Raw genomic sequence first — 11,212 nt, forward strand, 5'->3', positions numbered from 1 at the left:
ATAACCTTACCACTGCGCAGAGTAGTGACTAATTTGACTTGATCGATGTGTTGGCTTTCAGAATTGCTTGCATTTGCATTGCATTGCCCCTTGGGATTTTGTTATGGTTGAGATGGAAACTTACCTTTCTCTTAGAAACTGAGAGTAGATGTTAATTTTGCAAGAGTATCTTTAAAATCTGTCATGTTTTGAGCAAGTTGAGTATTGATTGTCTCTTGCTTTTCAATAAATGCATGCAATGTTTCCTCAAGATTTCTTCTAGGAGGTGGAGCATAAAGAGGTGGATATCCATGAGAACTTTGGAAATGGTGGTGTGCTTGAAATGGTGGTTGTGAAGTTTGTGCATTGTTGTTCTCACTCTTCCAACTAAAATTTGGGTGATTTCTCCAACTAGGGTTGTATGTTTGTGAGTATGGGTTGTGGTTGGCCCTTTGGAAACTGTTTAAAGCATGGGCTTGTTCATGGAGACATTCCTTAAAAGAAGGCAAGGTTGGACAATTATTGGTTGAGTGTTCATTTGTTTCACATATTTGACACACAATGTTTTCAATAGATTTTAATTTACCACTCTTTTTTAATTCTAGTGCCTCGACTTTTCTAGCTAAAGATGCAAACTTAGCTTAGAGGTCATGATCTTCCCTAAGGTTGTACATACCTCCACTAGATGTATGAGGTTCAGTTTTACTCGGTGTCTCATAAGTACCCGCGGTGTCCCAATTTTGAGCATTTTCAGCTAACAAGTCTAAGTACTCCATTGCTTCATTAGGGTCTTTATCTTCAAAAGTTCCATTGCACATCAATTCAACCATTTGCCTATCTCTAGGTGTTAACCCTTCATAGAAATGTGAAACCAATCTCCATGTTTCAAAACCATAATGAGGGCAAGTATTAAGCAAGTCTCGATACCTATCCCACCATTGGTAAAATGTTTCTCCTAGTTTTTGAGTGAAAGTGGTGATTTGTCTTTTCAAAGAGTTTGTTCTGTGAAATGGAAAAAACTTCTTTAAAAACTGTTGTTGCATTTCATCCCAAGCACGAATGGATCCTGGTCTCAAATTTTGTAGCCATGTTTTAGCTTTATCTTTTAATGAAAAAGGAAAAAAGCTTTAATTTGATGGTGTTCATGCTACAATTTTAATCATTATATGTGTTGCAGACCTCCTCAAATTCCCTTAAATGCAAGTATGGATTTTCCAATTCTAAGCCATGAAAATAAGATAAAAGTTGAATAATACCTGGTTTAAACTTAAAATGAGATGCATCGGGAGGAAAAACTATGCATGATGGTGCACTTGTTCTTATGGGATTTGATTGTGCATCAAAAGTGTCATTAAGTCTCTTATTTTACATATGTATTTATTGTTTTTATTTGGTTTTTTTTATAATAATTGATGTGTTTTTTAGTAATGAAGTTTGTTTTAATGTTTCGATAGGTTTTTGGAGCTTAAATGAATTAATTCAGGAAATTCAACGTCGAAATTCAGAACAAAGAATTGAAGAGACATTTAGTTGAAGATTGAAGCAAATCTTGGTTCAAATAAGTGCTCCAAATTTGTCCTAAAAATCAATTCTATTCCAATTCTAGGAAAGAATACCATATGATCTATTTCAAGCCCAAAATTGCCTTATGTTTTGTGCAAACTTCAACCATTAAACACTCAAGGTTTCAATGTCAATCTTAGCCCAAATAATAGGTATATTTGTATACTTATTTGATGCTTAAATTCAGCCCCAAATCAACCTTCAAATCAGCCCAAATACAATCCATGATCTTATATATCCACACAACAACAATTGATTTATTTTGGGTAATCCATTGATCCAAGAAGGCAAGCACACGGATGGAAAGCTGGAGGGGACATTTTTACATTATTTTGGGTCAAAAAGAAGAAAGAGATAGCTCATAAATGAGGAAGAAAAACGTGCACCAAAGTGGTTGCAAAGCTATCCTGATTTGATTTTTCAGAACACCTTTCGGTGTTTTGCCCATAACGTTTTACTAAGGTGTCCAAATGAGCTGTTATTTAATGATCTGGAAAGGTGACAACATTTTCTATAAATATGTCTCTAATAGACGTTTCCAGAGGAGGCCTGTAAGAGGGTCAAATTTCTGTCCAAAGTTAGAGTCAGATTTGTGTCCGAATTTTTTCTGAAATTGTTTTGTGTTCTTCTTTATAGATTTCGGTTCTTTAGTTTGTAAAACTTATTATTTCAGTTTGATTCAAGTTATTTCATGTTTATTGAAGTGTTCTTATATATAATCATGGTTGGCTAATCTCTTTCTTGGATCCAAATCAAGGATGATGGTGATTGAGGTGAGTTCTTTAGGATATGAATGAATCTTAATGTTTATCTTCTCATTTTCTTCATGAATGATTTATTATTGCAAAGAAATTTTAGAAATCATTTAGGTAATGTTATAATCTTGAATTTTTATGCATAAACTTTAGTTTTGGTATAGAGATTGCTTGATTCAATGTCTTACTTAATATGAAAGTACTTGTTCATTCTTAAGCAATAATCAATATTCATCTTTCTAAACTTCATTGTAATATCTTCCGATCTAATATCACCATCGTTGATATTAGGTTGAGTTATCTTATATATGTTGAAGAAATCACCAATACATCACCATTAAAATTGATTTGGACCAAGACTTACTTTTTCTTGTCATTTAAAATCTATTTACACTTTTTCATCTTTGAAAACAAATCCATCAATTATTTTCAACCAAGTTATTGTTAATTTAATTTCTCTTGAGTTTTTTTCTTGTTACCTAGCTTAATTTCCAGATCTAGCTCTCTGTGGATATGACCTCGATCTTACCGAGTTAATTGCTACATCGCACACTCGTGCACTTGCGAGTTAAAACAAGCCGATCATAAAAAGCGGTCAAACATGCGTCTCAAGAGTCACTTTAACAAAAGAGCTCCTTTACTCTGCCATCCTAGTAACAACAATTATGCACATGCTTTATGAAATGAAAAACAATTTTTTTTTTTATCAACTACTACCCTCTCCCCCCAACCATAACGAGACATTGTCCTCAATGTTTAAAGGTAGAAAGATAGAGTATAGAAGATATCACCTGAAATAACGAACACTAACAAACTTGAAACACACTGAAACAAAAATAAGAAATAACAAAACACAATAATAAAACCAAAAGACACAAAAATTCACAAATGAAGGCTTAAATCCAATCTAAGCTTTTTACGGCTTTTCTTAGTTGACCAATTTATGCGACTCATGGAAGGATCAATTATAGGAATGAAAGATTGTAGTTGATCAATCAATTGTTCAGCAGTAGCAGCAGAGATTATGATTTGTCGTGCAAAAGATGTTATAAATTCCTATTCCACAGTATGATCAAGAAAAGACAACAACTTATCATAATAACCATTAACATTTAACAAACCTATGGGTTTATGGTGAATATGCAGTTAGGCCCAAGAGGAAATATGAAAGATCTCTTCCAATGTGCCTAGACCACTTGGTAAAGCAATGAAGACATCAGCATGGTTAAACATTGCATTCATTCGAGCCGACATTGTAGAGACCTAAAGTTCCTCTCCAATTGTTTTTCCAATGATGCCCCCTTTGTGATAAAGCTTCGGGGACGACCCCCAAAACTTGACTACCTCCTAAAAATGCAGCTATTGACACACCTCCCATTAACCCAAGACTGTCTCCTCCATACACTAAATGAATCTTTCTCTCAGCTAGCACCTGACCAAGATGATTTGCTAATTCTAAAACTACTTTTATTTCCCCGGACTAGATCCACTAAAAACATAAATATTTCTTATGTGATGACTTGAGGAACTTGCCATTTCTACACACTTCTATATTTGTTGAATGTATGAGTTGAGTAGAAATGAAGGGAAGGAAGAAAGGATTTTATAAATGAGAAATTAAAAAGGCAATCATACCACCTATATATAGGTCAGTTGGAGTCTCACACACACTCTCTCTCTTTATTTATTTATTTATTTTAGAAAAAGCATGTGTATGTACAGGTAGTTGTGATTGTGGCTCACATCTTCCCTTGATTTTACGTCCAAGAATGGCTTAAATGCCCTCTATGGGTCAGGGATAGGCTTCCCATCCAGTTTTCTTAAAAACTGGCAAACAGGGTTTTTTTTAGTCAGATTCCCAAGACTAAGTCGATCATGTTTTTTATGAAAATAAGGCCATAAATCATGAATTGCACGATGCTTATCTCGACTATGATGAGACTTAAGAGTCAATAGAAGATTATCTAAAGACTCTTTGTGTTTTGAAAGAAATCCCACTTTTTGACAATTTTCACAGGTTTTGCAGAATGCATGTGATTCCTTGAATATGGTGGGCCAGTAAAATCCATTTTGTAAGATTTTTATAGTCCTCTTTTTTTACGAGAAATGATCCCTACGTGCCCTATAGTGATAAAATTTAATGAAATTACTTACCTCATTATCGAAAATGTATTTTTGAAATATTTGATCAGGACAATAATTGAATAAGTAAGGGTCATCCCAATAAAAATTTTACACATTGCTCAAAAATTTTCTTTTGTCTTCGGTACTCTAGTGGGCTGGCAAAAATCCTGAAGCAAGAAAATTGATATTTTTATCAAACCAAGGCATTGAACTAAGAGAAAGTAGAGATTCATCAGGAAAGTAATCATCGATTGGTGTGATGTCGGGTGTCGAATCTGTTGTCACTTTTGATAAAAGATTCGCATCAACATTTTTGGTTCCTTTTTCATCCTCGATTTCTTCTTGATTAGTCATGGCATGAGGAAATGGAAGTGCTGGCAGGGAATCAGTCTTTTCCTTGCAATATTCAGATTCAACCCCTTCCTTACCCTTAGAGATTGACTTATCATCTTTCTCACAAGGTTCAAGAGTGGGTTTTTTAAAAACCTTACCACTGCGAAGAGTGATGACTGATTTGACTTGATCCATGTGTTGACTTCCAAAACTACTTGCATTTGTATTGTATTGCTCCTTGGGATTTTAATGTGGTTGAGATAGAAACTACCTTGCTCTTGAAAATTGAGAGCAGATGTGAATTTTGCAAGAGTGTCTTTAAAATCTATTATGCTTTAAGTAAGTTGAGTGTTGATTGTCTCTTGCTTTTCAATGAATGCATACAGTGTTTCCTCAAAATTACTTTTAAGAGGTGGAGCATAAGAAGGTACATATCCATAAGAATTTTGGAAATTATGGTGTGCTTGAAACTGTGGTGGTGAAGTTTGTGCATTATCACTCTTCCAACTGAAATTTAGGTGATTTCTCCAACCAGGGTTGTATGTTTGTGAGTATGGGTTATAATTGGGCCTTTAGAAACTGTTTAAAGCATGGGTTTGTTCATAGAGACATTCCTTAAAAGAAGGCAAGGTTGGACAATTATTGGTTGAGTGTTCATTTATTTCACACATTTGACACACAATGTTTTCAACAAATTTTAATTGACCACTCTTTTTCAATTCTAGTGCCTCGACTTTTCTAGCTAAAGATGCAAACTTAGCTTGAAGCTCATGATCTTCTCTAAGGTTGTACATACCTCCACTAGATGTATGAGGTTGAGTTTTACTCGGTGCCTCATAAGTACCCGCGGTGTCCCAATTTTGAGCATTTTCAACTAACAAGTCTAAGTACTCCATTGCTTCATCAGGATCTTTATCTTCAAAAGTTCCATTGCACATCAATTCAACCATTTGCCTATCTTTAGGTGTTAACCCTTCATAAAAATGTGAAACCAATCTCCATGTTTCAAAACCATGATGAGGGCAAGTATTAAGTAAGTCTCGATACCTATCCCAACATTGGTAAAATGTTTCTCCTGGTTTTTGAGTGAAAGTAGTGATTTGTCTTTTAAAAGAGTTTGTTATATGAGATGGGAAAAACTTCTTTAAAAACTGTTGTTGCATTTCATCCCAAGCACGAATGGATCCTGGTCTCAAATTTTGTAGCCATGTTTTAGCTTTATCTTTTAATGAAAAAGGAAAAAGCTTTAATCTGATGGTGTTCATGCTACAATTTAAATTATTATTTGTGTTGCAGACCTCCTCGAATTCCCTTAAATGCAAGTATGGATTTTCCAATTCTAAGCCATGAAAAGAAGGTAAAAGTTGAATAATACCTGGTTTAAAATTAAAATGAGATGCATCGGGAGGAAAAACTATGCATGATGATGCACTTGTTCTTGTGGGATTCATGTGGTCTCTAAGTGTTCTAGCACGGTTATTCTCATTATTCTCATTATGAAGTGATTGATTATCTTCTTCGGCCATGTTTTCTGAAAATGATGAGGATACCCTACAAAGTCTACCACTTGATGTACGTGACCACACTCTCATGCACATGTAGGAATAGAATAAAAGGAAAAAGAAAACAAAAGAAGAAGAAACAAGAGAAAAGAAACAAAGTTATATACAATAAAAGTGAAAAGAGAAAATAAAATAAATGCTATAATTTATACAAAACTTACCTCCCCGGCAATGGCGCTAAAAACTTGACACGACTAAAAGATTGATGTCTTCTCCCAAGTGCAGGAGTGTCGAAGTAATAAATAACTTGGCAAGACCGGGATCGAACCACAAGGAGGTTAATTGTACAAATTATAATTAACAATTATAAACTACAACAATAGCAATAAGAACAATAGTAACAATAACAACAATAATAACAATAACAACAACAATAATAGTAGTAGTAGTAGTAGTAGTAGTACTAATAATAAAAAAAAAAAAAAAGAAGAAGAAGAAGATGAGAACTTGGAGATGGAATATTAGTGTAAGAATTAAACAATGATAATAACAAATGTCAAGGTTAGAGGTTCTACTAATGGTATGTCAAACAAGTATAGTATAAACTCTTATTACTCAATTGGAAATCACACACAAAGGAGGTTCCAATCTGATTATAGATTGTTAACATGATTACATTAGTAATCTTATCCGATTAATGCTAATACTTATAAATCTTGTCAAGCATTCATGATTATAACTTATGTTAACAACAAATCAAGTTCCTTTCATAGCTCAGGTGCTTTCATAGTTCATACTGTATGGTATAACCGACACCTGAGCTATGAAAGGAACTTGATTTGTTGTTAACATAAGTTATAGTATGAACTATGAAAGTACCAAGCATTTGTTGTACCAAGTGTTATACAACATAAATCAAGATTAGTCATTTACCAAGCAAAGTATTAAAGAGTAAACCAGATAACAAATACAAAACATGTTAGTATCAAACATTAAAGTCCATATTAAGTTTACACTATACTTATTCTTACACCATTAGTGTAACCTTTTCACCTTGACATAATAAACTTAGCTAAACATAATAAAAAAAAGAAAAATAAATAAATAAAATAAGAACATAAATAAGATAAGTTAACTAAGTAAAGGAAAGGCATAAACTTGATATTAATGAAAGCAAAGCATAAGCAATACAAAAAATACAAAGAGAGAAAGCAAAAGCATGATCTTGATCTGGAACCAAGATGCCTAAATACATGGCAAATGCCTCCTTTTATAGGCCAAAATTAGGAACTATTGATTTGATGACTAATTGATAAATGGGTGACCAACTCTTAACTTGGTGATAATCTTTATCTTCTCTTGTCTGCCCAAAACATCATTGATAACGTCAAAATTGGAGCCACTTGAAACATGAAAGTTGTAGGAAATTGTCTCAGATTTCCTGTGTAAAACATTCAGCTCATTTCGACTTCTAGAACTCCAAATATGGCCAAAATACTGAACAGTGCTCGGGCTGGAGGACAGATTCGGGCTTCTTTGTTGTTGCTACAATTTGGACTTGAAAATGGCCTTTTTAGATCTTGGGCTCCATATGAAAGTTGTAGGCCTATGTCTTACCTTTCCATCCATATAAAGTAGACCTAAATCTAAAATCTACAGTTCTAGATATGATCCAATTACTGAACATTATTTCGGTTTGGACTGCACCGACATCTCTTTTCTAAGTTTGACTATCTTTTGTCCTTCCAATTTAAGTTCTTAAATTCATCAATCAATCCTTTCATTTATGTGATAGGCCTACATTTAAAATGAACATTTATCATAAATTAAAGGTATCTTATATTATTAAATATATTATTATAAAACATGCTTTAGTTAAGGAGTTATTGATACTTCAAGTGCAAAATGATGATATAAAACCTTGATAAAAATACACTTTTAAGTATCAATCAGTGCTTATACACCTGGCACCCATATAGCTGAAGAACTCCAAAAATTTCCTGATGGCCCCCTAACGAGAAAACAAGTCCAACAGTTTTTGGGCATTGTCCAATACGTCCAAAATTTTATTCCCCGAGTTGCACAAATAACAAGGCCACTACAGCTCATACTAAAAAAAATGCAGACCCTTGGACAGAAAAGCGGACACAAGCTGTCAAGCAATTAAAAATGGCCACATAAAATTTATCTGCTTTAGTTATTCCATCCACAGGCCAACGCATACTCCAAACTGATGGTAGTGACAAGTATTGGAGTGTTGTCCTCCTTGAAGATAAAGATGGCCACCGACACATATATGGATACAAAAGTGGGTCCTTCAAGGAATCAGAAACCCACTACCACTCTACTTTCAAAGAGATCTTAATGCTTCCTTATCCACAACTTTTGAGATTAGCAGAGTGGTTTTCCAAGTATACCTTCACCGTCGAGCATATAAAAAGAACCAAGAACTTGATCCCAGACTTGCTCACCAAACCCCCTAAATCACAAGCACTCCTTCTTCTCTTGATTCTTATGGCCTCCTCTTCCAATCCACCTCCACCTGAGAAAGACTTCCCCATAGATGATTTACCCCCTATTGCTCAAGAAATAATTCTTAACCACACTCTTAACCTACAAGCCAAAGAGAAACTGTTTAGCCTCCAAGATTACCTTCTTCTCAACTATGATATGTCTTCCTTTTATTTCCAAAGCTTAGGCATCTATCTCAAATATCCTTTTATCCACCTCTTCACCTTCAAACCTTTCGGCTTATTCCCCAAAGAACTCTACTTTTTCTTATAGTACCTCTGTCACCTGTACCATATTGCTATTGAGTTTCCCACTGACTACTTTCTTTCCAGTCTTCTTCAGACTTCTTGGCAAACAGACTCTTAGAATTATATTTTAAAATTCCTCACTTGATTCCACAGCCCTACACAATGGATCTCCCTTCTCCAACATGAAAAATCTCAATGGCCTCATCCACAAACTTGTTGGATTGAAGTATATTGGAATGAATCTCAAAATAAGTCTGTTAAACAACCTTTTGCTCATCTGTTCTCTATTTTCATATTCCACAAGCCTTTCAAAACTTCAACAGACCATCTGGTTATAAGTTTTCCACAAGCTGTCTTCTATAAAACCCATCCATACTCCTTGTATGAACACCCCCTAGAAAATCTCCCAGAACTTCGGACCATGCAAAAAACAATATGCCTCAAGAACAACATTATTGCTGATGAACTATGGCCTAAAGGAACAGATCTTGATGAAGAACTTGGCTATGATGTTTATGACCCTGAATATTCTGTTCATCTCCATGACTTACAAAGGTAGTACAAAAACAAAAAACTCAAGCATATAATTCTGGGCATCCCAATGCTTTTGGAACCACATGAGCTGGAAATGATTGAAGATGATGACTATGTATTGGCCTTATAAGTACAAACTACTCAAGATCAGGATATCTTATTAGATCAGAATCTCTCTCCAGATCATGAACCTATTGTCCGTTGATATTAGTATTATACTAGCTTGTCGTTTGTATTTTGTCGTTTGTATTATAAGGGTGTATTATTAAGTGTGCTCTAGTACTTTCTTATGTAACAAGTGATGTAAGCAAAAGCCTAAAAAATTAGTATAAATAGAGGTTGTGTGTAATATTATAAGGCAGCACCTTAGGAGAGTAGTCTTCTAAAGCGAAGCCTCTTCAATAAAGAATTTGTTTCTCTAACTCTCTATTCTTCAAACTCTTTACATTCAAAAACTAAAAGCCTTTGTTAGCATCCAATAAGACATGACTCCAGTGAGTAGATATTGAGTGCCTAAAAAATTTGGCCGTGTTAAAATTTAATTTTCTTTTGGCAGATAAGCATTTTGGTTTCAGAAAGCATGATACCATAATGGTGAATGAGCTTTGCAAATATTATTAATTTTTTTAAGAGGAAACTATTATTTAACTTTATCATAATGTATTTTTTTATAAAAGATAAATTTTTAATTTAATTAGTATATTATTATTTAAAAATTATAATACTTGATAGATTTTATTAATTAAATAAGTTTCAATATAAAGAAAATTAGTATAAATATCATACCTAGTTTATTTTTTTATTAAGATTATTATTCGAATTTTAATAAAATATGAAGGAACTGTTTTCTAAATTTTTTTATAGTTTTAAGTAAATAACGTTAGAGACTGAGAATCGTAGTTTTTAACATCGCTAAACGTCATGTCATGAAGGTTTGCTGGCTTCAAGCATGGCATGTAAAAGGCCAACGTGAATAGATTCCAATTAGAGGAACGAAGAAAGAAGGCTATGATGGTTGGTGGCGAGAGAAGAGAGGAAAAGGAAAGGAAAGGAAAATAAAGAAGAAATGGAGAGATTTTTTTTAATTTTGTTTTACAGAATGATGAACGAAGGTGAGATTTAATAACAGTAATCTCATATATCAATGAAAATCGGCATCTTATTTTAATTATGATATGATTCAGTGGGAAATATCTAACGTCAAAAGTAACAATTGACTCCATAACAGTAACCTTCCTAGAGTGATTGCCAGTGGCCTGATTCTCTGGAGCTGAATTATCATCCTTTTTACTGTCCTTAATTTTCTTCAGCAGCATTGAAGCCAACTGGAGCAGTGGCTTCCTCTCCGACAGCAACCTCCGTCCTCCTGGCAAGCCAGTGGAAGCCATTGATTTTTGGTCCACTTCCTTCACTGATTTGTCTCACGTTTTTTGCTGCTTGTCTTGTGCTCCAAAAGAACACCAAAGGATTGTTAGCCATATATATATAGTTGACCAAAGTAAAAAACTAAGCTGCAAGTGAAAAGCAGTCATTATAACTGAAAGATGCAACGGTGTGCCAAAGACTTGGTTTCGGATCAAAATGCTCGTAAAAAATGCTCATAGACACTCCTTACATGGGCACAGCCGCCTTCTGATAGTAGTAGTTGAAGTAGGGAAGGGGC

The 11,212-nt window shown here is 34.2% G+C and overlaps 1 long non-coding RNA gene across 1 annotated transcript; it reads right to left on the reverse strand.

Moving 5' to 3' along the window:
- Nucleotides 1-10,689: 10,689 nt before the first annotated feature.
- LOC105139346 (uncharacterized) lies at nt 10,690-11,212 on the reverse strand. Its single transcript, XR_844957.1, has 2 exons — nt 11,165-11,212; nt 10,690-10,990 (listed from the first exon to the last, which is right to left on the reverse strand). It is a non-coding gene; the product is annotated as an uncharacterized LOC105139346 (long non-coding RNA).

Source organism: Populus euphratica, unplaced genomic scaffold, assembly GCF_000495115.2.
Source record: "Populus euphratica unplaced genomic scaffold, PopEup_1.0 scaffold90.1, whole genome shotgun sequence".
Lineage (NCBI taxonomy): Eukaryota > Viridiplantae > Streptophyta > Magnoliopsida > Malpighiales > Salicaceae > Populus > Populus euphratica.